Genomic DNA, 12,620 nt, shown 5'->3' on the forward strand with positions numbered 1-12,620 from the left:
GTAAGCGGTATGCTACTTAAGGTTTAAGAATGTCCAGAATGGTTCCCAAATAACGCAACCCACCATCCCTTCCACGGTGGACAGCTGATGGTGGCGAGCAAGAGTCCCCTCGCCAGTATGGAGTCCTGGTTTTCTTTTCTCTTCACTTCCGAGCGGCACAAAACTTTGACAAGTGTGCCCGGGGAACGGTCAGACAGCCACCGTGAAGTGGTTTAGGTTCGCTTGAGCCCCTTTTTTTTGCTTTCCTCTTCTTGCACCCGAGGGATGGGCTAGCGGCGGTCAGCTTTTCAATACGGTGCGGCTATTCTGCCGGCAGCTGCCAGGAACAAAGTGACAATTGTAAACACACTCACCAATGGTTGAGTGATGAAAGAGCAGACCCGTGTTGTCGTTCCGGGGGGGTGGCAGCTGGAAGATAATGCCTCTTAAAGGATTGCTGGGGCCCGGTGTTTCGACCGGAAGGAGTCGACGATGAGGATCCATCGGTCGTTTGCTGGACAAAAATACCGACGAAGCATCTTGAACACAGTGCCAGTTGTATTTTAGTTGCGTCGTCGTCGTAGCCGGCAAAGCACTTGAGCGTAAACGGCAGCTGTTTTGGTTGTTGGTTGGTTGGTGCTGTACTGCGTTGTGCTGAGGGGACTGACGGGCTAAATCTGCTCCTAAGTGCGGTGTACCCGATGTTGAACCGGCGCACGACATGGGGCAATGAGTTTCGGTTCGGGATGTCTCAGGGGCCGGGTTTCTTATCATCGCAAACCATCGTCGGTGTCGTTTGTTTCCAAGGTGTGGGAGTCGGTGGGCGGTCGTACTATCGGATCGGAACGCCATCGACCACGGCCCAGATGTTGATGTGGGTTTTTGGTGAAGTGGGTTTTTGTTTTCGTGCTGGGCCGGCGATATAATTTCCAAGTATAACCAACCCGACCGTTTGACGCCCGAACCCGCAAAACCCGCCGGGGTATGTGACCGGTGACCCGAAACACTAATCTGCGGTCGGATCGGGCAGCAGCAGTAGTGGTTGTAGTCAATTTGGGCAAGTCATGAACTGGAAAAACTGAATCGGGTAGATATTTATACGGTCGAGTGAGCTTTGCGCCGGCATGGTAAGGTAGCCCTTCCAAATTGCTTATCGATGATGCACCGGGCGTTCGTGCGGATCAAGGGATCAAGGGGCAAACTTTCGGTACGCAAAACTTTACGCAAAGAATGAAGTTTTGCGTCTGTGCCTTTCTTTTCTTCGGGCTAGTGATCTACGCCACGCCGTGTTGTACGTCTCAATTTAGCGTCGGTCGGGTGTGTACCGCTAATGAGGATGCATAATGAATCTGTGGCCATGCACAGACAGAGCCATCCGGAACGGGGGGCTTTATTACCGTGTGACGTAAACAAAAGGTGGGAAAGCGAGGGAAAGTTTTATTTCGTTCCTGACATGTGGCAGGAAACTGCATCCGCGCCCTATCGCACTGGCAGGCGTGTAGTGAAAGTTTTCCAGATCCTTCAACATCCTCATCAACGGTTTCGGTGGGGATGCTCAATGGTGCCGTTTGACACTCGACCCCTCCCGGAGGGAATTCGGTGAACCGAACCGATCGGAAGTTTCTTGCCGCCGGTTCAATGTGAAATTCGTGCAGCTCATGCATAATTTATATCTGCAGCTGTGAAGGGTGCATCCGTTAAACGGGCGTCAAAGATCAGGGAAGTGGCCTTGAAGTTTACACGGTGAAGCTTTTTGATGTGATTTGGTTGATGTGTCGGTGGGCGAAAGAAATTGTGGAATTGTGAAGAGCATTATTCTTTAGTTTCACATTATAGTGCTTATAAGAACTCATTAAGGGGCTGCTTTAGGATTTGATGCACGACAAGCGACAACGACAAGTTGTTCGGGTTTGTCCTAGGTTTGTTCTAGGATTTGTCGTACGAAACTGCGTGATCTTATGTGAGTGGACGAGCAGGAAACGTCAAATCAACCATAAACAAATAGCACCACCAAGAAATTGGATCTTCTCCGTCCTTGGAACAACAACCTCGAAAGGTCTCAAGCTACCGTTTCTGACTTCCTGTGACTTGGTTCTATCCGTCGCATAGTCAGTCCAGCATACCGGGAGCCGGTCCGGATAGAATTTGAACACCAGTTGGCGGTCTGGATTTTACAGAGCACATTTATTCTTGTCATCAGGCAACAGCATACAGGCACTCCTTTAGAGCTGATCATGATTGGAGACTAATTTAATTGAGGTTCATCGCTGTGACCACCACACGTAGGACATGTTGTTTCACTACAACTAAGCATAATTACGTGTGAAATTCTTTATTGTGTCTCGTACCTGACACAATTCGCCTCTCCCAGTTGTCTTGTAAAAGATATCCTCTACATCACATTATACATCCACAACGTCTTTCAATCGAAAGTTAATGAAATGAGCACCGTGTCCAGTGACCGACTACGACGGACTACGGTTAATAATTCTAGCTTACCGGCTTCGAGTGGTCCGGGCCGGTACACACCTGCAACACCTGTGCAGTGCTTTCGCTTTCCGGTCACGTGCCCGGACCGGCCGGCGCCGTTTAATCAGGATAATAAATTTTTCTTACCGCTTCGAAAGGAAAACCTCACTGGCTGACCGCTGCAACAGCGTACCTAACACCTGTTCGTCGTTACGCAGTGGCGCTGTGCTCGCAGTTAACACTTACAAACTGATACCGGGTGAACCGTCGAGAACCGTTGGTGGCCAGTTTTCTGTACCAAACTCAATTACAATTCAATTATCATCGTGCTGCCCATTCGCTTGGCGAACTGTGTATACAAATTCTCTGGCCGTGGCTGGGATGGGATTGGGTCACAACTTTCATGCTGCTCACCACCACCGTCGGTATCTTGGTTTTGAGGGAGGCAGAATGTATGATATGTGTACCAAGAAGAAGTTTGGCAGGGCGAAACGATTCGGCTGGCAGACAGGAAGAAAAAAACGAGAACGGCAAAATTTATATACCAAAGCATTGGGCCACAACCGGAAGCTTCGTTGGATGGCAAGAGCAAGTTTTGCTCGAGGAAAAAGTTTTTCCTCCACACCGATCCACGCACTACGTAACGCTCGATGGTTCGTTGGAGATCCCTTGGCTAGAATCGGAATCGGGTTCCCGGCTCCGAAGTAACGCTGCGTCTGACAGGAGTGAACGTACGTGCCAGACACCAACATTCTTGTTGCTATTGGCGGGGTTTAGCTGGTGTTCGGCTACCAGCGGGATCGGCGGTTCTGTTGGTGAAAGGATTGGCTGCCTTCAGTTAACCGGCCGGAGGAGAGCGAACGCACAGTAAACAGAGAGGAGTAAAAAATAGTTCGGTTGAGGACTGGTGGATAGATTTTGCATGAATTTGAAGTTTTTGCGTAACTGAACGAAAGAAGAAGGAATCCCTTTTCGGTACAGGGATGGTCGAAGATGGTGGCTAAACTATTCACATACGTTTGGTGAGTTTGGAATAGGTTTTTGCGACTTACGAATGTTTATTGCAAATGACGGCAGCCGTATTGGAAGCTGTGAAATGTATGTCAAATGTTGGTAAAATGCTGCTTTTGCTGGGAGTTGTAGGAGAGCGTTTGGAACTGGGAAAAGTTTTTCAGTTGGTTAAGATCTCCCTTGCGTATTGTATTGATGTCCATTCCAATCCATATTCAGATTGGAATGTGAAGTCATGACCAGACTTTTCCGAGCAAATAGCCGATTGCCAATGAAATGATAGTGCTATGTAATTTCAAATCTGTGTCTGTTGTTCCACTAAAGCGAGCTTACCGTCCTTGTACATCGTGAAAAAACTGGCTACAACAGCAAAACATGCTTGCTGACTTACCTCTCCCCGGTTTCCAGTAGCCCCTTTTGTCCCATGTAGTTTCATTAATGAAAAGTAACTTCATTTTTACATTTTCATTCCCTTAATGTACGGCCGTAATGCAAGGAATTATTAATAGTAGCCCAACGACACGACAACATGCCTTATGCTGCTCTTATCGCTATTAAGTATGCTACACACACAAGTAGCATCTTCATCACCGAGCAAGAACAGAGGCGCAGCACAGACAAAACCCCATTTGCAGCAATCCGTTCGCCGTAGGAGTGTATACGACGAAAAACAACCCTATAGTTGGGACGAAAATGATGTAGAACCCCGCCCGAGTGCTCGAGTGTCACCGAATAATGAGGGCAAGTGTGACAGTGCACTTTGTCCTCTGTTCAGGTGGAGCACACTCATTTAAAAAACGAAGCATCTTCGAAGTTGCCATGTTACCATTACCGCGAGCACGCGTCACTGCCAGCACGCCCCGAGCGACATCGTTTCGACCGACGTTTCGTCTTGTTCGTCGCCGACGTTCCTGGGGGCGAAAGGCACTACTTTTAATGACACTCATGAAGCCACTTGTCGTTAAGACATCGTTGTGACACGGCGACCAAGCAACCAGGGCGGGAGCTAAATGCGAAGAAAATCTGCAAAACAAAGCAGCAAATAATGTGTGTTTTTGTTCTTATTTGTGATACTTTACAAACGGGAGACTGCCGGCGCGGATCTGGTAGAGCAGCAGCAGGTGGAGCAGCTTTTCTGGATGCTCAGAAGCCATCATCATCATCAGTGCTGCAGTGGGAGCGGTTAATAGGAGACACAACCTGATGCGACGCCGTGTCCCATGGTTGTGAATAGTTTCTTACGCTACTTTGACGGTATTTGTAATCTGACGTTTGGTTCGGCTTGAGCTTCGTCCTTGAGCACCGCCTGCTGTCCTGAAGCAATAACCATCAGCAGACATCAGCATTTTTCGGTACGATAGAGCACCGATCCTCACGCCACACAGCTGACACCACCTTCCGCCCGGATGTCCTGGTGGCGTCATGGTTTGGGCGATCGGTCCGTGGGAACGAGAGCTGGACCGGCCAGGGCATTTCACCGGTGTGCAGAGAAATTAATTATCTGATTTTGAGACGAAGGAAATGACACTCATTAAAAATTGTAACTGCGTAAATGGTGTCGAGGCAAGACGGCATTTTCTCGGAAGCTGGGCTTTTTGTTACCATGGCACTTTCTAAGAACCTTTTCCCTGTAAACGTGTGTCTGCTGCTGCTGCTGCTGCTGATAGCCATCCCCTTTTGCCCGGTACTTCAGGGTAGCTAGCCAGGGCAGTTTCGACCGCTCGGGCAGCCGTGTGGCTAAGCTGCCCGTGTTGTCATGCTCAGGAGAGGAGTATGATTTTGAAGGTTTTTGGAGGTGCGTGGAAGAATGTCCGAATGGCGCGAAGCAAGGTTCCAGAACATCCTCGAGAAAAGCTGATTGGGGATTGATGGTGGTGGTGGTGGTGTTGCGGTGGAAAGCTGCAAGGTACACATTTTGCGAAAAGGCGACCTTAATTAAACAAGAAAATTGGTTGCTTTTTACGATGCTGACGGGCTACCATGGTTGGACCATGGCAACGCCATCCCCAAGCTCATGCCATCCACCCTGGTTTAGGTGAACCAGGGCAGCGGTGGCGAACGGTGTGATATTAGGGTGTGCGCTCCCTTGTTTAGGTTTGTGTTTATGATGGCGAAATGAGAATCAAAAATTAGTTAGCACGAGAGGCCACGCAGAGGGCGCATCAGCGCTTGGCAGCGTCAGATCATTAGTAACCCGCTTGATGGAATGACTAATGTTTTCGAAACTAATGATTTTGGGACCAGCATTATCCTTTTTGATGATTCTGGAGGGAAGTTTTGCGATGCGTATCGGATGACCCTTTAACTAGGGCGGGCAGTACGCTCATTTGCGATGCGAACGTGGCGCACCCGGGCCACAGGATGAGTGGCTTAAGCGGAACGGAATGGTTGTTTGTGGTACGGGCAGATGAAGAATTTGTTTAAGGTGGTATTAAAGTTTAAATATGCTGTTGGCGATGTAGTAGAGAGATTGTGTTTGAGGTGGTTATTGTAGTGCCTAAATATCAGAGCATTCTGAGGGAATGAGTTTTACGGACGAAATAACGTGATTTTCACAATAAGGCTGAGTTGTAAGTAATCTGATTTTAGATACACTTCCCGCTGTCTGTGTTTATATCAGTACATTGTTTTTACAGGAAATTCGACCAGGAAAATTCTATTGTCCTCCTTTCACACTAAGAGAAAAACTTCGTTATCGAAGACCCGTCACAAGCTGTCATATCAACGTCCGCCAAACTGTCAAAACAACGGCGGATTCTGAATGAATAGGTGAAGTTTTTTGAATTCTTGAAGTAGCCCAAAGATTCTTGCTGTCACATAGTGATAACGAGACCAGATGCGTACACGTAGTGATCGGCATCAAATCCCATCCGTACCGTCCAGCAACCGGTAAATTAAGTCCAGGAAGCCATAAACGGTAGGACAGGACCTCCGATTCTCCAAGGCTTCAGCGCTTAAAAGAAGAGGAAGCATCCAGGCCGGGCGTTTGTAGGTAAAAAGCTGAAATAAGAGAAAAAAAGAAATTGCTGCTTCAGTGTCACAATGCTTTGGTCAATAATTTCGGAAAATTCGTACAATGTCCGTACCATTATGGGTTTTCTGCGTCACAAGCATGTCACCAGGGAAATTATGTTCGGAAAATGCAGCCAAAGTTCGAATGAAGCCCCAGGCTGTCGGCCAATTGTGTGAAGCCAACAAACCTTGTCGTTTTGTTGTTCGGCAGCTTTAAAGCTTTTTGCTGGTGGAATGGAAACAATAGAAAGCTGGCTACTAATGGCAGTAATTGTCTGGTGGTATTGAATAGCTTTAAAGTTCGTTCGGCAGCGTACAAAAAATGTCTCTTTCGATGAGAAAAATGTGTTTATTCATAAGGGACAGCCATCAAGTTTGTAGTGCCGGTACAAACCGTTGTGGTGAAAGTAACGTGCGGTTTGTAGACCAGGTAGATGGTACCGCTGGCGTGTCTCGTTATCGTTGCCATCGGTCCGTGGAACGGACTGGGACGCATGGATACATCCTCGCCCGCGTCCGGATTACCACACCGTGAATGACGTTCGTGATCGTTGAAAAGCTTCCTGCATACAGTCACCGGTATAAGTTTTCGTTTATTAAACATTAAATATGAATCATCATCGTAGAGCAGCAACCCTCGGCGAACGTTGTTGAGCTGCAGTTTCGCAGCTCGAAGCGAAGCGTGTGCGCTCGCTGACGTGTGAGCGAACTCGGAGACAGGATTCAAGTATGGCGGCGGCGAGCAGGTTAACTAGCACCGGCAACACCAGCCAACTTTGCAAGCAAGATCCACTTTACGGCTGCATTAACCGGCGGAGCGCGCTGTTGAAGCTGAAGATATACTTCTTTATCGCTTTTTCCTTCGAGGAGAGCAGCAGCAGCAGCAGCAGCTGCAAAAATACACCGACCAAGAGAGCCACACTCATAAACACACGGATATACACGGGGCTGGCAGGAGCGCCGGTAGTATGACGTGTTGGCCCGCCGGCTTCCAGGCTCGTGAGACGGAACAGCCAAGAAAGGAAGTGGAAATTAATATTTAATGCTCTGCCAGTTTTCCAGCGACTGTCTATTGCCAGTGTCCCTCCGGTGAATGCATCAGCGTTAAGTGGCTTAGTTTGAAATGGGAAAGTTGCCAGACGCTGGGAAGGGAAAAGGGGTGGCAACGCGCCGAAACAGCCGAAAGCTTTCAAGTAATGTGTTTGCCCGGGCTGAGAATGAACAAATAGCTGGCAAGTGGTACTCGAGAATGCGAGTAAGTTAATCTGCACAAGTGCAGATTTTAGTGAGCGATGCGAGATCATATCGCGTGCCGGTTGAGTTTAACTTTCGCCATCTTGAGCCCGCGTGTTGACACGGGTATGCGAAGCTAATCTTGCTGCTGCTGCTTCGCTGTTTGTGTTGCGTGGCAGTGATTTTGGGACACGGGTTTGAATGATATATCTGGAAGCTGGGTAGGAGCATTATATATTAAACATAATCGTCAGTACGAGACTCCAAGCAAAAGGACTGGCTGGCCTTAAAACTGGGGAGAAGCTTAACAACCGTGATTAAAACATATCAGCGATGGGGAGGATCATAGTTTGTTTACAAATTTGCATAATACGTGATATTTGAATTTACGGAGATTCTTTCGCTGTGCTTGATAGAAATAATAAAATCTCATTCTTATGTCTGTCCTGAAAGTGCGTTCTTATATTAGCTGAGAAGTAAAAAGGATTTCAAATATTATATTTTTAGCTGCTTTAACCACGATGTTGACAGTCTTAAGTCTAATACGAAACCCTTTTTTTGCTCATCTCTTTCCAGCTTCACCACAAGCAGTAACATCCACTGGTAAGTAAAACGCAGCATCGCCCGTTTGCTTGTGCGAGGAGAAAACTTTCCACCAAGTTCTGCTCCACGCTCGCCGGACTCTCTGGCACAAGAGAATTAAGAACTGTTTGTGAAAATTATACCAGAAACCCCAACTCGAACGGGTTTGGGGGTTTGTGTTTGGGAGTTTGGATTGTTCGAACATTGTAGTTACGAATCGCTCACCGTGGAACACTCTCCTTGGTGATATTGTACTGAGAAGAACGCTGGTCCCCATACCCGCAAGATATGGGATGGGCTGAAAGTTTTATTCGGAGCCAGTGCTTGGGCTGCGTGTGTGCGCTCTTTCACACACACACACATTCCTGCATCGTGTGTTCTCACGATTCAAGGCATTATCTTGCCCATTAGAACAGAACGAGCGTTAGAAGTATGGATTCGGGAATGAGCTGCGAGATTTCCAAGCAGACGAACGAAGATGGAATAAATTAGCAGTGAGGTTATCTCTTGCCACCGGCGGCGATTCAGGCGTTGCCCGACGGGCCCTCGGCTGTGAGCCTCACATGTGTGCTCTGGGACCGTGGTTAGCCGGCAGCCTTTTAGCCGGGAGCTTTAGCGTATGTGAAAATCGTTGAGTGGAAAAAGGAAATACTTCATAAAATCTGACTATGATGTGGCATGTCCTACGCTTTAGTTCGTGCCGTTTCGCCACCAGCAGCAGCAGCAGCAGCAGCAGCAGAATGCTCCCGTGCGCAATTACTGATGCTCGCCTATCGGGTGGGCACAGCACAGATTCATTTGTCTAGGCAAAGTGTGAACAGTTTCCAGCAGCAGCAGCAGCTGTCATGCGGTGCGAGACTGAGAAGTGACAATCGGGTCCGACAGCCTGTTGGAATGTGGTGCCGGTGGTGTCGGCCGGACGCACGTCGCATGGTGTGCAGATGTGTGCGAACTCGTGCTCGCACGGCATGGGACAACGGTGTCATTCACAGGACTACCACAGGCTCGTGGTCGATGAGATATGTGATGTCACGTTCAAGTGCCCTCGGTTGAATCATTAGCCAGAATCTAAGAATGGGCAAGAGTGAGGCTCTTGGCTTAAGAACTGCACCGGAGCCCTGCGTTCCTGGAAGCGCTGATACCGGCCTGATTCCGGTGCTTCCTGCGAAGGTATGTGGCAGATTGTTCGCAAACCGACATAACTGGCACTGCAGTAAAACCGGGGACAAGCGAATTAGCTTCAACAGTGCTGCTGAGTGTGAGTGAGGTAAAGTCACCTTAAGCAGCCGACCCACTGCTGAATGCCGCACGGTGCCGAAGAAGAGTTTGGTGGACAGTTTGCCCAGAGAATGACACTACTTCAGCCCACCGCAGTAATGCCGCCAGCTCGCGCGGGAGTGCTCCACAACTCAAACACCTTAAAATGATGCCCACCGGGATGGCAGGAGTGGCTCGATGAAAGGATTGAAATCATTTGCAGTCAATTTAGCAGAGAATGTGAAAACTGCCAACGGTTTCGACCGTCCGACCGTCCTGTCCATTATCACCCGGTAACGGGCCCGGGATCAAAGGCAGGTAGTGTTTGGTGAATCCAAATTTCCTTGCAGCCCCGGCTTCGGGGTTTTTGGGATGCTCCCGGAGGAAGCTTTCAGTGTGGGAACCCCACAAAACGCTCAGGCTTTGCGGCTTTGTTTGAAAGTGATGGGCCTCTTGTTTTATTTTTCATACCGTGTTTGCCGCAACACAAGGGCTAGCCATACGCTGCATCCATATAGGCAGCTCCATGTCGTGGTTCGTTGATGTCCGTCGAGCCGAGTGTCTGTCTAGGGACGACGCAGGCGAGAGGGATATGTTTTGTTTTTGCTCCATCTAACTCAAACTTGGGCCCCACGGTTGGTTGGTGAAGCGAGTAGTTTTGAGCATCGATCGAGCGGGGAGTAACTTAATTAATAAACTTTTGTAAAAACTTCGGATCGGGTGAGAGCGCTGGTCCGAGCACCGGTTCCGATCGGAAGTTGTTTAGTGTACCGGCAGGTGATGAGAATGGTTCGGTTTGGTTGCTAAATTGATCGAGACTAGCTGGCGCTTGCGGAAAGTTTCGACCATTTACATGGACGAATGCGTCCGATCGTGCTAGTGGCGCATGGTGTGAAAAACAAACTTTCAACACCTTGGGGGATGCTGCTTTTTGGGGCAGATGGCTGCTCTACTGGCAGATGTTGGCCGTATGGGTTAAGATGCAGTTTTTTTTCATTAAAATTTAAGGACATTTTGTTTTATGTAATTAAGGTAGGGTTCTTATTAAAATATTTGACAGTAGAAACGTTAAACAACCAGAGATCATATTAGAATCCATGGTAGCAAGGAGTTCGGGTCATTCCATAGAACTCTTTGCACCAGCAAATCGACCCGAACTCGTCGATCCTACGGGATGACAAAAAATCTCCATTTGAGTAAATTTAATTAAGGAAAAATAAATTGATGGACCAGATTTTACTTAGGATCGGCTCACGGTCAAAGATCAAATGAAACTTTTAAATCGTTTCATTCGTTTTTGCTCCCAAAAAATTGCGTATTGATTTCTAAGTAATTAATACACAGACATGATAACAATTGATCCCAAAAACCTCGAGCTCATTGATATCATTTGATTAACAGCCCATTTGTCTGATGCGAATATCATTTTTCCGTTATTTTTTGTTGTTGTTGTCATACGAGAGCTTCACGCACGAATCAAACGATTCATGGAACAATAAATCAATCGAATGGTGTGGCATTCAGTTTTTCGGTCAACGGATATCATTTTTCAGTGCTCTTTTCTGTAAAAATGGGCATTTTTATCTCATTTAATAGGAGCTTGAAAATACGAAACGCTCTGAAAAACACACTGGGCCTCATTCAGTTTAATCGTTTTCTTTCATATTAATATCATTCACAGAGACACCCACACACACACACGGCCTGCATCGATTGCATGCGCAAATGTGAACATGTGTTTTTTCCCCGACAGTGTGTCCTGCGAATGACGGAGTTCCCAGTATTCCGATAAGTGGCGTGCCCGTGTGCGGCCGTTTGTCGTAATTACGTCGCGAGGAAACAGGGCGCGCACCCGACATTGTATTCGGTTGTAGTTCCGCTTCGCATTCACAATCGTTTGTTGGGCTGAATGGGGTGGGTGGATGGATGGGTGGGCGCAATTATGCCACCCTTCTGCCCACATGAAAGGCACTTTTTTTTGCCGACATTGGCACCGTGGAACATTTGATGGATATGTTTGGATGGGGCTCGTTCTGTTTTTTTGCTGCTGTCTCTTTCTCTCTCTCTCTCTCTGTCGCTCGTCCCACAGCTGAATTGATTCATATCCATCGGGACGAATAAAATTTAATGAACAAAATCGAACCAATGGTTCTATCGCTGTTGATAAAGAAGACAAAACGCCCGTGTTCCGAACGATAGGGCACAATTAATCCCTGATGATTTTGAAGCCAACAAAAAGAAGAAGGGGGGGTATCAAAAATGAGTTTCAGGTCTCATTAAGCTGATTGAGCTGGTACTGAGGGTTGGATGTAACATAGCTCTTAATGTAGCTTTGTTTTGGACCTCAAAGCTGGGACTATTACTGAATACTTTTACTTTTGATTATGAAGCGGAAGACATGTGTGAGAGATAAATTAAATGTAAAATAAATCAGTTATGAAGTAATAAATGTGAAAAATAGAGACTTTTTTCCCACCCACATCAATCATATTGATCTTCGATTTATCGTTAAAGTTCAGCTTTAGTTTGGTTGAAAAAGGTATGTTCACATCTCTCAACAGGATATCACTACGATTACGCTCCGGGGAAGAGCCCATCGTCAGTTGTAGAACCAAATGCAGCTGTCAGAGAGCGATTCGGACTGCTGATTCAAACTGATCGTTGATAAAAAAGGGGGAAACCATTTAACCCGATTTCTTTAAAAGCATCTTGCATTAAGGGGCGATGTCGTTCATGCATTTTATACATCGTCGCAAACGAGAATCGTTCGCCTCAGCTCATCGTTGCATCGTGCAGGCAAAACACCCTTTTGGTGCATGCTTCAATTTCAATCGGGCCTTCTCATTCCTTCATTCATTGTACACACGGTACCACTGGCAGCGTTCTGTGTTTGGGGTTCTGTCGATTGCACACCACCAGCTATGCAAACAGCTCCCCGTCCGTTGGATGGATTCGATACATTGCAGCAGTAGTTTCTTTTCAAAAGACTTCACCGATAACATGAAACATCGAAAGGGTTGGCACCGTCCAATTGGCCACTGGTGCTTCCGTGGTGCAGTAGGTTTCGATAGGCAAAG

The 12,620-nt window shown here is 47.4% G+C and overlaps 1 protein-coding gene across 7 annotated transcripts in view; it reads left to right on the top strand.

Annotated features, from left to right (window-relative positions):
- Positions 1–12,620, top strand: part of LOC118504716 (cadherin-87A) — a 132,474-nt gene that overhangs the window by 40,709 nt on the left and 79,145 nt on the right. For all 7 annotated transcript variants that reach the window (XM_036039554.1, XM_036039553.1, XM_036039556.1 and 4 more), the window contains one exon: positions 8,281–8,307. The gene's annotated coding sequence lies outside the window, so the exon portion shown is untranslated. The remainder of the gene's footprint in view (positions 1–8,280; positions 8,308–12,620) is intronic.

Source organism: Anopheles stephensi, chromosome 2, assembly GCF_013141755.1.
Source record: "Anopheles stephensi strain Indian chromosome 2, UCI_ANSTEP_V1.0, whole genome shotgun sequence".
Taxonomy (NCBI): domain Eukaryota; kingdom Metazoa; phylum Arthropoda; class Insecta; order Diptera; family Culicidae; genus Anopheles; species Anopheles stephensi.